We start from the raw sequence: 14,595 nt of genomic DNA on the forward strand, positions 1-14,595 counted from the left end.
ACATTTATTGATAGTTTCATTTATTTAATTTAGAATTAATCAATTTGAATAATGAATATTAATTACATATCACGTTGTAATTCATCGTATACAGACCACGAAAGTTGTATTCTATCCACAAATCTCTTTCTAACGGCTATGTGATGAGGAAATAGCCACGAACTACCGCGCGTTCAGGATCTCATCTATGACAGTAAAATTATATTTCTGATCTATCAGCAGTTTATAAATTATAAGGAATAGGGAGTAATGATAAAGACAAAATACAATTTCAACCAAACTCTCAAGTTGGCATAAAAAAAAGTATAATATCTAAAAATTTGGCGAATGACATAAACAATATTTATAAAATAAAATAAAAGTTATATAATATATAACCCTCTTAACTACAATCGAATAATTATAATTATAATATGATATAGCAAGAAACTGTTGAAAAATTTATAATAATAGAAAATACTTACTTGGAATTCTGTTAGTATTTTAAAAAAAAAAATTATTTTCTTGTGTTTTTATAACAAAAAGATAATACTGCTAACAGTACTTATTTCGGATTAGAGAAATTCCTTTAGAGAGCATTATACAAAATGACTTATAGCGGTATGACATTAATTTAATTTATTTATACAAGTGAAATCCGATAAAACTAAAAAAAAAGTGGTTTTATCACACATATTTTGGACTTTGACTTCATGTGATAATTTAATTTTTTGACACACTCACAGAGGTCAAAAAACACGGAAATTTATGTAGGGTACTATTTAAAAAAATCCGCTAGTTTACACTGTGTTCATATATACATTTAATTTTATTTTTCAAAACATTGTGCCAGGTTTATAGATACCAAGGTAAAATTTCTACCATATTAATTAAAGAAAAGAACCACTAAAAATATATAAAATTTAAAATAAAAAACTTTCTCTTTTTTTTTTTTTTAATTCTCTGAAAAAGAGCAATGTTTTTTTATTTCAAACATAATATACATTTTCACTTTTAATAAAAGTCTAAAAAAATATTGCTCCTTGATCACAGAACAATTTTATGATTATATTTACATTTATACTTCGAGAAGCAGCAATCTATCAATACATTTTTGAGGTATGTTGTGTAACAACAAAAGGGAGAGAAAGAAAAATATCAGAAAATCTAGGATTTTTTTTTAACTGAACTCTGCAATGTCCTAAGCTTCTCATCCCTCCCAGCTCTTTTGCGCCTTTCACTACCACTGGTGTGCCACACGAAACTTTTAATGTCACAGAAGTAATGTTCTCCCTTAAGGAAAAATGTACCCTCGAAGAATGGTGCCGAAATTGGAGGATAAAAATAAATCCCATCAAATCACCTTTACTCTCAGTTGTAAACCTGCCGACTGTCCTACAGTACACTTTGATAATGTTGCTCTTGGACTACAGCTGGACAAACGGCTAACTTGGAATCCTCACACAAGACTGAAAAGACCGGAAACTGTACGTAGATTCCGACTATTACAGCTCTTACTAGACAAACGGTCTAAACTTCCAACTCATTACAAAAGACATGACTGTAATCTACATCTACATGATCTACATGACTGTAATAAGGCTAATCTGGGCGTACGGAATTGAGCTTTGGGGTTCCACTAAACCTTCGAATTCCTCTCGTATCCAATCCTTACAATCCAAAATCCATCCTAAAATCCTTAATGCTCTTTACTTTGTCACAAATAAAATCATACATAAAGACCTTAGTGTTTCATGTGTAACCGACCAAGCCAGAACCAGATATCATTCCTTCTATTATAAACTACCTAAACACCCAAACCCAGTAGTTTCTAACCTTGCTTCCTCATCCATTCCTGACACTCCTCCTAGGTGCCTTAAAAGAAGATGGCCACGAGACCTTCTAATGTAAAAACGTTATTAGACTGCTGTCAATGAGTAGTTTCTCTTCACGCCTGTATCACTCTATTATAAACTTACGGCAAATTTACTAAATGTATTATATGTACAGTTGTAAATCTCAATAAAGTTATAAAAAAAAAAATAGAAAAGTAACCCACTATTGCGGTACCAATCGAATTACGATACATTATATATTTCAACCTACGTATAACGAGTCTCATTTTGTAAATTTGAGTCTATGGATTGCTCAGGTGCGCATTTTAATGTATATCCGAGGAATTGGATGGTGTTGCCGTGAGGTGGGGTCCGGGGATGTCATGCCCATTAGACGCTCGTTAAAACTTGATTTTATTGTACCCGTAATGGCCTACTATAAAATATTATCTGGTTAGTCGTCAATAAACTAAGTCATTAACCTACGCTAAAGTCTGATGAAATGGAATCACTTCCTGTCGTTGGTTCTTTGCGTGTTCCTGGCCAAGGATCCATTAATGATTGTTAAATCGCATAGTTTCTTATCCCTTCCTTATAATGAGTCTTAGCTTCTACATCATTAAATGAAATTAACTCCTTGTAAATTACTCCACAATGGTACTTAGTGAAATCGAGTTCCTATGATTTTATTTTGGCAAATATGAAAATTGTTACCCCTGTACGAAGGCAATCTTTTTATGCTGCTCAATGGAGCATATACTAGCTTCAATTCGACGGATGATAGTAGTACCAAATTTTTTTTTTCCTCCAAATAACTTTTTAGAAACTAAAATAAATTAACAAAACGTTGATTTTTCGTTATTTAGACAAAAATTTCAGAATTTAATAATGGCTCAATTGAGGTTGAGCTGTTGCGACTCAATTTTTAGCAAGTTTATAATACTTGAAAAGGATTCAATTTTTCTTTTGTGGTTGGGTTAGCTTTATAAATATTTAGCACTGGGTGTAAGAAGTGTGAAAATTTCAATTTTTCAGGCACCATCTCGTTATTTCTTTTATTAATAACACAAAACATCTTTTAAAAAAAAAATTAAAAAGCGATAAAAATACGAATTTTCCACAAGAAGATTTTTTGGAATGTCAAAAGGTACAACAACGAAGAAACAAATTAAAGGTCATTTTTTAAAAATTGGTTTTCTTCCAAAAATCTATATCTTTATAACTAGAATTATTTTTTTATATTTTTTCGGCCGACTCCCATTGTCGTCCTATAGCGCATAAACATGGTTGGAGGTCAGGTTTTTCATTTCTGGGACCGCTGCTCAACGAAAAAAGTCAACGCCCCAGGCCGGATTCTAACCAGCATCGCCAGCAGATTTCAGATTGAGCCACAGACGGCCCATAACTATAATTAAAACGTAGTTACTAATATTGATGCACGACAGATTCGTCAACGCATGCGCTGGTAATATATATATATATATATATATATATATATATATATTATATATCTGCCTGGACCAATTTATTTAGCATTAAATAATTTTAATTAAATCGTCGTACGAAATTTTCCGGCGCTAATTTTAAAATACAGATAAAAAATGGCATTAATTGTTTCTTGTTTTCTTATTAATCATGAAACTTGTATTGAGTTGTTATCCACATAAACACATGGTTTCACTACTGCTGTAGACTAGACAGTTCATACTCCATCTTGATTTGCATATCATCCTTGATGTGTGTATTAATACGATGTTTTAGATAATTAATGTGCAAACAGTTCTGAATTATTCATAATTTTCAATTAAATCTTCCTTCTTCATTTCAATTATCATTAAATCTAGTTCTTCAGTTTCACAATAATTTTCACGCATGCGTTTATGCATGATCTTTATTACCACTTCTACGCTCATCTAAGACTAAAAACATTTAACACGATTTAACTGCGTATTTATCAGTAGCGTAAGGCCGAACACACACTAGGGCAAACATCGTAAGGTCGCCCTGCATTCATGAGCATTTATTTCTACCTGATTCGAGATAAGGCACTAATTGTATACTTCCTTCTTCTAAAAAAAAAAAGTACTTTAATGTCTTTATTACTGTTTCCCACACTATGTATGATGCAAGAAATAACGTGAATTTTACTCCTATAGTGATCCTTAACTTTGTTTAGTGAATTTTCTAATCATTACTGTTTTATGCGTACGAACAAGTAGTGAAGGTTTTGTACAGCAAACTAATTAGTACAAGAGCCGGGAAGAAAAAAAGGCAGTTATCTCACCCCAATTTTTGATTACATTAATGAAAACTATGTATAATTACTGGTCAAAATTGATGAGTCTGCCAAGTATAGGTAGGGGGAATAAAAAATGACGGCTGTTAAAACCTTTAAAAAACATTAATTTTTCATTCGGAGCTCTATATCATAAAAACTACCAACAACACTAGAAAATATAAGAGAAATATTATTTAAAGAAGAGTAAATTTGCTGAAATATCAGTCCTAAAAGAGCTATTTACGTCCAATAGTTCTCGAGATATAGCTTTTTAAAAAGCAAAATTTCTTAAAAATCTTCTGAAAGATTAGTAGTTAACTTGTTTATTTTGAGAAATATATATCTCAGGAACTATGAGACGGACAGATGTCTATTAGCACTCAAATTAAAGCTAGTTTAATGGACTATAAATAGGTTTATGACCTTTACCTTCGTACGAATAGTAGTTTTCATAATATTTGCTAAAATAAGTTGATTTATAGTTGTTCGGACAGTAAGTTTGATTTATGATAAACTTCATTTCAAAGACAATTAGACGTACAAATGTTTGCCAGCGCTCAAATTAAAGCTAGTCAAATTTACTACAAAATAATTAATTAGGTTTATCTTTGTAGGAGTAGTAGTTTTTATGATATTTGACAAAATAAACTCACAAAATGCTAATTTATAGTTGTTCTTATAAAATGTTGGATTTTTGAAAAAATATATCTCTAGATTTATAAGAGGCACATATGTCTGCCTAAAATGTTTATAGTAGTTTTTATGATATTCACATAAGAATATAAATTTGACAAATGAAAATTTGTCCAAATAACTATAAATCAATTTATTTTAGCAGATTTCATGTAAACTATTACTCCTACGAAGATAAACATCATAAACTACTTTATAGCTCGTTAAACTAGCTTTAATTTGAGTGGTAAAATACATCTATATGTCAAATGGTTTTTGAGATATAGATTTTCAAAATAAATTCACTAACTACTGATCTTTGAGTATGTCACATACAACATTTTTATGAAATGTTGCTTTTTAAAAAGCTATATCTCAAAAACTATTGAACGTAAATTGATTTAATAGGGCTCATATTTTAGCAAAATTGCTCTTCTTTAAATGACGTTTTCTTAGTTTTTCTTGTGTTGTCCCTATTTTTTGAGATATAGAGCTCCGGATGAAAAATTAGTTTTTTTATAGCTTTGAAACAGCCGACATTTTTTATTCACCCTACCTATACTTGGCATACTCATGAATTTTGACTAGTAATTATACATAGTTTTCATTAAAGTAATCAAAAATTAGGGTGAGATAACTGGCCTCTTGGGCTCTTGTACTAAATAGACGGCAGAGCTCACAATACACACCAAAGTAGTTAATTAATTTCATTTAAGACGAAATGTATTCAACATTTACGGCAAGTTAATTACTAAATTCAATCGTATTCTTTGTTAGCGTGAAGCAGAATTAATGGTGAGAAGAGTATACGCGTGGGGCCTCGAATGGGCGCTAAACGTAGATTTCCTCAATAAGGGAGAGGCGAAGAGGACCGGTTTTTGCATTAATCTAGATAAAAACTGAAAAATCTGAATTCAGTACCGGTTTAGTATCTTTAGCTATTCCGACTGGCCCTTACAGAAATTGCTCTATAAGCTGCCTACTAAATTTATTATAAAAAAGTATGGCTTTGAAATGTTTATAGGTTTACATAATCAATTAAAAAAATTCCATTATTTAGAAATTAGAATACCGCTTGGTGTATTATATTTAATTTTCAGCTGGATGTAAAAATGCAAACATTTTAATTATCTGTCCTGACATACTGAACTGACCGAAATCATTTTCTTTGGTTAAATGTCTTATTTAAATTTTTATTATCTCTCCAACTTTAAATGCTAGGTTCCTTTTATATAAACCCTTTATAAAAATCTTATAATTTATTCAAATTGTACTTTCAAAACATAGTTATTGACTATCCCTGTATTTTATTATTTTTTTCTTTATTTGAATTTCGTTATGTTAATTTTACATTTATATAATTCAATACAAAATGAAAAATGTAAACCTAACATTTTACATTATTATGCGATCTAAATACTTATATTTATATTTTACTTTTGGAAAAACAACTGACATGGAATCCTCATACAAGACTGGAAAGATAGGAAACTGCGTGTCAATTCCGACCACAACAACATTTACTAGACAAACAGTCTAAACTTCCAATCCATTACAAAAGACTGACTACGTGACTATAATAAGGCCTATATGCCAGAGTTGATCTTTGGAGCTTTATTAAACCATCGAATTCATCTCGTATCCAATCCTTACAGTCCAAAATCCTTAAATGCTCCCTACCATGTCACAAATCAAGTCAACCATCAGGACCTCAATGTTCCATGTATTGCCGATTTGGCCAGAACCAGATACAATCCTTCCATGATAAACTTCCCAATCACCCAAATCCACTAGTTTCTAACTTGGCTTCTCCTTCATTACCTGATAATCCCCCTAGGTGTCTGAAAAGACGATGGCCTCGCAATCTTCTCCTCTATAAAGGTTATTGCATCATATATTCCATCGATGAGTAGATTCTCCGCATGTTTCTATCATGTCATTTTATAATTTATAGCAAATTTACTAGTTGTATACATTTTTATACAGTTTAAAATAACAATAAATAAATTATTAAAATAAAAAAAATATTCGTAATTATATATAAGTTATGGTGTGACAAGGCATTCAGCCTTAAACCAAGTTCCTCATGTAAAAAAACACAATAATGTATATAAGGAAGACTAAGAGATGAAATAAAGCAGTGTTATTCTAGTGGATTTGTGTGCTGTGCCCTCTTTCTGTTTATTTTTATTATTATTTTTATCAGACTTCTCATAGGTTATATATATATAATGTACACAGATAATTCAATTTTTGCAGATGATTCGAATCCAGTTTTTGGTAGATAATTATAAATTCTGTCACTATAGCCGTGAGTCAACCCTTGCGGGTTCAGAAGCCCTCCCTGGTCCAACTGGCCTCTAATGAGGATTTTTTTTATCTTCGGGCCAACAGGTCTGGTCTTTAACAAAAGTTTTAATTTAAAAAAAAAAGGAATCTCTAAATCAGGAAAACATTTTTTTCCATTTATACCTAATAAGAAAATTTACTTCTTTAATTCTTAAACGTTTCTTAAATCTATTAATATAAATCGAAACAGTATTATTTTCTTGCTAATGTTTATCATAATCATTAAACACACTTAGAAACAAAATATAACGAATAAGAAGTAAATTAAAAAAAAAATTATAAGAAAATCGGAGCAAGATTCCAAAATGAAAGTATCTCTAATACTAGTAAATAACTAGTTATTCATTAATTCAAGCAATACTATTTTAAATTAACTTATTGGTTTTTTTTTTTTTTTTTTGGTTTTTTTACGCATCAGAGGGCAATTATTTGCTTTGTTAGGTCTACGAATGTCGTTATTTTTGTTATTATCTTTATTAATTATTATTTTTATTTTATTTTTAATTATACTGTTGTATATTGTTAGGGGTGTGTTTTGAACAAGACTACACCCCCCCCCCTCCCATAATCAATTGTTAAAACAAAAATGTAACTGTTAACAAAGCTTAATTTAAACTTGATACTTGAGATTTAAGGTTTTATTCATGAACCCTCCTATAATGTTCTTAAAAAATATTTTTAGATGTCATAACATTGCTCCACTAACGTAAAAAGTACTGTGTTAAAAACAAATTTTGAAAAATGATATAAGGTTTTCTGGTAATTTTCTTTTTCGTACTGTTATTTTGAGTTAAACAACACTCTTCAAACCTTTATAACCTTTATAAATTGCTTCTTATCGAAATAAAAAGGAAAGTATTTTCATGAAGTTGTATAAAGTCTATCTGTGATAAAAGAAGCATGCATTAGTTTTATCAATTAATCACTTTTTCGAAATTTTGGTAAAGTGGTAAGTGGTAAAGTTAACCCTAGTTACTTTGCGAAACAAATTAGGGAAACTTTTCTCCAGTAAACCTTTCATCATCCGAGGTCTGTATACTGTCTAATTGTATTTAATTTCCTATATCCCTTCAATAAAATAGTAATTTCAAATAAACTAAAGACTATTTAAGATCAATTAATGTTTTATTACTTTTTTCTTCGATCATTACAGCTTCAACAGTTATTGATTCCAAGTTGTTCATAATTAATTTTAGAAAGTGATGCTATGTCCCCCTAAGTAATCTTAAACTTTATTCAACCTTTAGGGAAAAAAAAAATTAAATACATAAATATCGACACAACAAGGAAATGAATAAATTTCAGAATTATCTGATTTCTGTGGGTCAAAAATGAACAATATCAAGTCCAAAATTTCCTAAATAACCAATTTTTACGGTACCATTTAAACAAAGCTCAAAACCATTAAGCATTTGATATATAAGAAGATGGTCAGGGTTGCGGTCAAAAGTGAAACAAAAATAGTTTACAACTATTTTTGTTTCACTTTTGACCGCAACCCTGACCATCTTCTTATATATCAATTTTTACGGTCAACTATATATACATATATACATTAAGCATTTGACGTGGAAATTAATGTACATAGTCAACTTTAAAAATTAATGGTTCATTGGACATTCCAGAAATTTTAGGCTTTAGTACACGCCATTTATTTTTTGATTTGACAGTCCCTTTTATGGAATATATCTGATCTATCAGTTTCCGTTTTGTAAAAATTGTTTGCTAAATTAATAATAATTTATTAATTGTAAAATTTCCAAGAGTATTGAAAAGTAATTACATAAGGAAGAAGAGTGGGCTGAGAGTAAAAGAAGCCGTTGCCGGGCCCAGCCAAGTGAGTGAATGGTTGAGGAATGCGCTCAACATGCCCGCTCTCATCCCACGCCCACATTTTTGGATTCGATCATGTTTATATCAAAATAACAAAATATTTCCGAAATATCTAACTAACGGAGAAAAATAAATTAAAATTCATATAAATATTTTGGCGGATAAATTAATTTTGTTAAATATTGATTTATATAATTTAATAATTGAATGGATTATAGTCCGGGTGCGGTCAAAAAAACTCAAATAGTAAATAATTATACTATTTTAATTGAGGCAACGTTTCGCCTTTTTTTTTACTTACAGGTATGAATTCTGTCTCATCATTTGATTTTATTCTTTTCTTTTTTCATCTCTTAATTTGTACTTTCTTTAATATTCCTTCTCTTATTTTATCTCTTATCTATCTGTTACTATTATCTTTTTCATTTACTATTTACAACCTTTATTTTTCTTATTATATTTTACTTTTCATTGTATACCCCTGTTATTTTCCACTTATGTTTTCTCTTTTTTTTTTTTCTTTTTTGTAACTATGTCAAGTATCTTTTTTAGCCCTGACGAAGCTCTGCAACGTGGGGCGAAACGTTGGCTCAATTAAAATAGTATAATTATTTACTATTTGAGTTTTTTTTTTACCGCACCCGGACCATATTCCATTCATCTATACACACGGTCAATCAATAATCTTCCAGTAATTTAATAATGTTTCTATTATTCCAGTTCTGTTATTATTTATTCTGTTACTATAGCCATGAGTCAATCCTGAAGGTTCGGAAGCCCTCCAGGATCCAGCCTCTAATATGGGTATAATATCTTTGATTGGAGAAAAATCCGAGAGAGGGTTGTGATCATGAACAAATCATCTCCTAGCACGACCTCTGTTCCAGAAACAGTGCGGTAAAAGGTAGAATGTGGCCTTATTTTAAGCGAAAACAGTTTATTTAAAAAAATTATGCGAAACATTAAATAAAAAACACTTCTTTTTTTATTATCAACGGACCAACAAGTCATAAAAAAAAACAAAAAAAAAAACAGATGTCTCTAAATCAGAAAAAATATTTATACCAAAATATTTCCGAAGTATCTTTGTAACGGAGAAAAACTAATTAAAATTCATATAAATATTTTGGCGGATAAATTTATGTTTTAAATATTAATTTAGTAATGTTTTTATTATCCTCACACTGGACTGAACCGAAAACAAGGGCAAAAATAACATCCTAATACTATTTTTGTTATTATAACTAAAGAATGAAAGGTATATTTTACTTGGTTTAATCTATTCCTCTGCCGGTCCTAATTTTAAATTTATATATATTTATAATGCAATTGTCATTTTTTTATTTGTTAATAACACAAAAAAAAATTGTTGAATATCGTATAATAATATATGTATCGCAAATATTGAAGAATCGAGTTACATTTTTTTTTCATATTTCTGAAGACTATGAGGTCTTTTATCTAAAGTGCTAACATAAAATTACCTATTTGCATCGTACAGAATCTTACAAAACATGATTAATTAAACTTTTTAATTAAATCTGAAATGTTCAATGCTCCTTAATAATGTAATAATAAAATTATTCATAACGGCTTCAATGTGTGTAATTTTAAATGTCAATAATTTATCAATTTATAAGTAAATACAACATTAGTTTTCATAATAGTAGACCGTTGATTCTCACATATTTAGTCTGCGAAAGTAATGGACTAAATAGTTACTTTAAAAAGAATAATTTTTTTAAAATTTTTTTAGTAAAAGATTAAAGATTTTTCTCCGTTTTATCAGTTATTCTCTTACAAAAACTTTCAGTGAGTAATACTTCGGCTGAATAATTTGAATTATTATAAAATATAATAAAAACAGAAATTGAAATTTGTCACTATACGATCCACAATATCAATCAATAAATCATACAGCATAAAGATTTATTTATGTAACATACAATACCAGTTGTACAACATACCAGAACAAGTAAACGCAAATTTTCTTTAAAACAGTAACCATGAATTATACAATACATTAAGTACCCTAATTTTCTTTAAGTTATTAACTTTTATATTAGCATAATTTAATTAAAAACCACAAAATTAAAATATTCATTGCTGAATCGTGCGTTTCATTGATAAAAATAAATAAATAAAAGAAATTAAATTTTAAAAAAATGACTACCAATTGATCATATCAATAGATATTTTCATGATAATACAGGTTTGGTTCAGGGATCAGAAATGCTTACTTTTTTTTTCTTAAAATATATATTAAATTTATAAGTATTTTTCTTCATCTTTGTTTTAATCAAAATTCATTGATCCGCCATAAATTATTCATAAACCATTATTCCATCATAAAAATACAAGTACTACTCCGGTATCACGTTTTGAACTGTGTACGAAAAACTTTTTATTTCTATTTTCAGATGCTGTAAAATGAAAAAAAAATTATTTTTTATATGCTGAAGACCAATACTTGACAAAGTATTTTTTCTTGATTCATAAATCGACATTTTATCCCTTGATCTTAAAACTCAGATTAATTAAAGAAGAGAAAGAAACATTTTATAATATAACGTTTAAAAAAAAATTACGTACAAAAAAGATTACTAAGAAATGTATTCTCAGTCTCTACTGGCCTTCAATACCAATGATGCAGCTGGGACAGAAGCACTGGGATCTTGCGAGCCCTGCCTTGCCTTGCCTTCCACAGGGGGGTGGCAAGCCTTGGCTTGGAGTTCCCTTACAGAATATAAATATTCTATATAGGTGCGAATTTGTTTTAATTTTATCGTTGCTTAATTTAATTTTCTTTACCTTGTACATAATTTTTATTTTTATTATGAGATCAGTTTTATTTTATTACATCTTTGATATAAATTCATATTTTTGTTTATATAAATTATGATAGTATTTTTTTTATTTATATGACTTTATTATTATTATTTTTATTTCTTTTAATTCGGTGAGTGCTACTGCTATTAATTACATTTCTTTTCTTTCCTTTTTTCTCTTTTTTTTCTTCTATTTCAGTAGGTATGAATCAGTATTTAAACACTAATACTTAATACCCTTAATTTAAGGCAGATTATATTAATTCCCTTCAATAAAATAATAAAAATAAAGACAAAATGTGCATGCAATATTTTGCTAATATAATCTGTACCAGCGATCAGCATGGAATCTTTTATGTCCAGCAGATTGGTCGGTTTTCAATAACATATTGCTTATGTCAATATCTTATAATTAATTATAAATATAAACGTATTAGTTTATGCCATGGCATTTTATGTTGTTTTTTTTTGTTAATTATCGTTGTTCTGGAAGTTTTAGTGCACTTCCTTCAACTGGTTTTATATTTATTGTTAGGACGGTATTTTTTATAATTAGTACGGTATATACTTGGTATTTATTGTAAGCATAATATTATTATTTCAATTATTATTAATTATATCCAACACCTAATTCACATTGAATAAAAGCATCAACAAAATTACACTGTTGCCCGCAACCTGCATTATTAACTCCTCTATAACGGAAATGGTATAACAGTGGTATCATTGATTTTTTTTTTTACTTGGAAGATTTTACAACTTCAATGATGATATCTAAACAATTCATTCGGAGCTCTATATCTTAAAAAGTAGCAACAACACAAGAAAACCTAAGAGAATGTTATTTAAAGAAGAGTAAATTTGCTAAAATATGAGCCCTAATAGAGTTATTTACATTAAATAGTTCTCGAGATATACCTTTGTAAAAAGAAACACTTCATAAAAATGTTGTACAGAATGTATTGAAAGATCAGTAGTTAGTCAATTTATTTTGAGAAATCTATATCTCAAAAACCATTTGACGAACTGGTATCTATTGGCACTCAAATTAAAGTTTAATAGGCTATAAAGTAGTTTATGACGTTTATTTTGGTAGGAGTTGTAGTTTTCATGAAATTTGCTAAAATAAATTGATTTATAGTTGTTAGGACAAATTTTCATTTGCAAAATTTATATTTATGTGTGTAAAAAACACACCTCAACGAACATAAGAATCATAAACTACTTTATAGTAAGTTAAATTTCCTTTACTTTGAATGTTGGAGAACATATGTGCGTCTTATGGTTCTAAAGATATCTTTTTTCAAAAATCTGACATTTCAAACGAACAACTAGAAATTAACATTTTGTGAGTTTATTTTGTCAGATATCATAAAAACTACTACTCCTACAAATATAAACATTATTAACTACTTTATAGTCCATTAAACTAGCTTTTATTTGAATGCTAATAGACATCTGAACGTCGAATGGTTTTTGAAATAAAGTTTTTCATAAATCAAACTTATTGTCCGAACAACTATAAATCAATTTATTTTAGCAAATATCATGAAAACTATTATTCCTATGAAGTTAAAGGTAATAAAGTACTTTACAGTACATTAAACTAGCTTTAATTTGAGTGCTAATAGACATCGGTACGTCACATAGTTCCTGAGATATAGATTTCTAAAAATAAATTAACTAGCTACTGGTATTTCAGTACATTTTTATGAAATATTGCTTTTTAAAAGGATATATCTCGAGAACTATTGGACGTAAATAGCTCTATTAGGGCTAATATTTCAGCAAATTTACTCTTCTTTAAATAATGTTCTTTTAGATGTTCTAGTGTTTTTAAGAAATAGAGCTCAGAATGAAAAATTAATGTTTTTAAACAGCCGCCATTTTTTATTCTCCCTACCTATACTTGGCAGACTCATCAGTTTAGACTATTAATTATACATAGTTTTAATTAAAGTAATCAAAAATTGGGGTGAAATAACTTCCTTTTTTTTCTTCCCGACTCTTGTACTATAAACTTGAATTGAATAAATATTATAAAAGTTATTAGAAAACTGTGTAAAAGTGTTTTTATTACAGTTGAAAGGTGGAAGCACAATATTTGTGAGCTTTAATGAGGGGATTGCATGTTGAAGCTTAGAATGTTGCTATCGGTAAAACGTCATGAGTAATAATGGTTCTTAACGAATGAAATCTCTTTTGATGGCACTTTGTCCCTTAATGGCCAATAATTAAAAACAAAGATAACAATTAACCGTAGTGACCGTTGGTTAACTCTTAGGTTAATATCAGTTGTTTAAGGAAATTGAATTTGCGTTGATACAAGTGAAATTACCGTAAGGTAAGTAAGGTAAGTAGCAACTCTTTAAAATTGTAACATTCTTTATTTAATTTTTGGAATTCAATTATATTTATGAAATTTCGGTCTGCTGATATATCATAAATGTATGTTATTAATGGTTTCAAAATATCTTCTAAGAAGAGTTGGAATAACTTCGCCAGGATTTTACAACGTGGACTGTGGGTTACAACTTTGTACCGGCATGAGACCAGCAAGAAATTATATTAATATTCAAAATAGTTTTTATTTATACTTCAAGAAACATTCTTTAAATATTTATAGTCAAATTAAAGTTGGACTTAATTTTAAAATTAAATCGGAGGGAAAAAAAAGCCTGATGAGTTCAGTTACCGATAAAAAATTGGGTCTTGGTTTCATACAAAAAATTTGCATTGGGGTAAATGGGTGTGTTCAGAAACATGTAAAACCCATAAAAAAGAAAAAATATATATACTATCATTGGCACCACACCATAGA

The sequence above is a fragment of the Halyomorpha halys genome, unplaced genomic scaffold (assembly GCF_000696795.3).
Source record: "Halyomorpha halys isolate HHAL.00 unplaced genomic scaffold, Hhal_1.1 Scaffold1342.1, whole genome shotgun sequence".
In the NCBI taxonomy this organism is placed as follows: domain Eukaryota; kingdom Metazoa; phylum Arthropoda; class Insecta; order Hemiptera; family Pentatomidae; genus Halyomorpha; species Halyomorpha halys.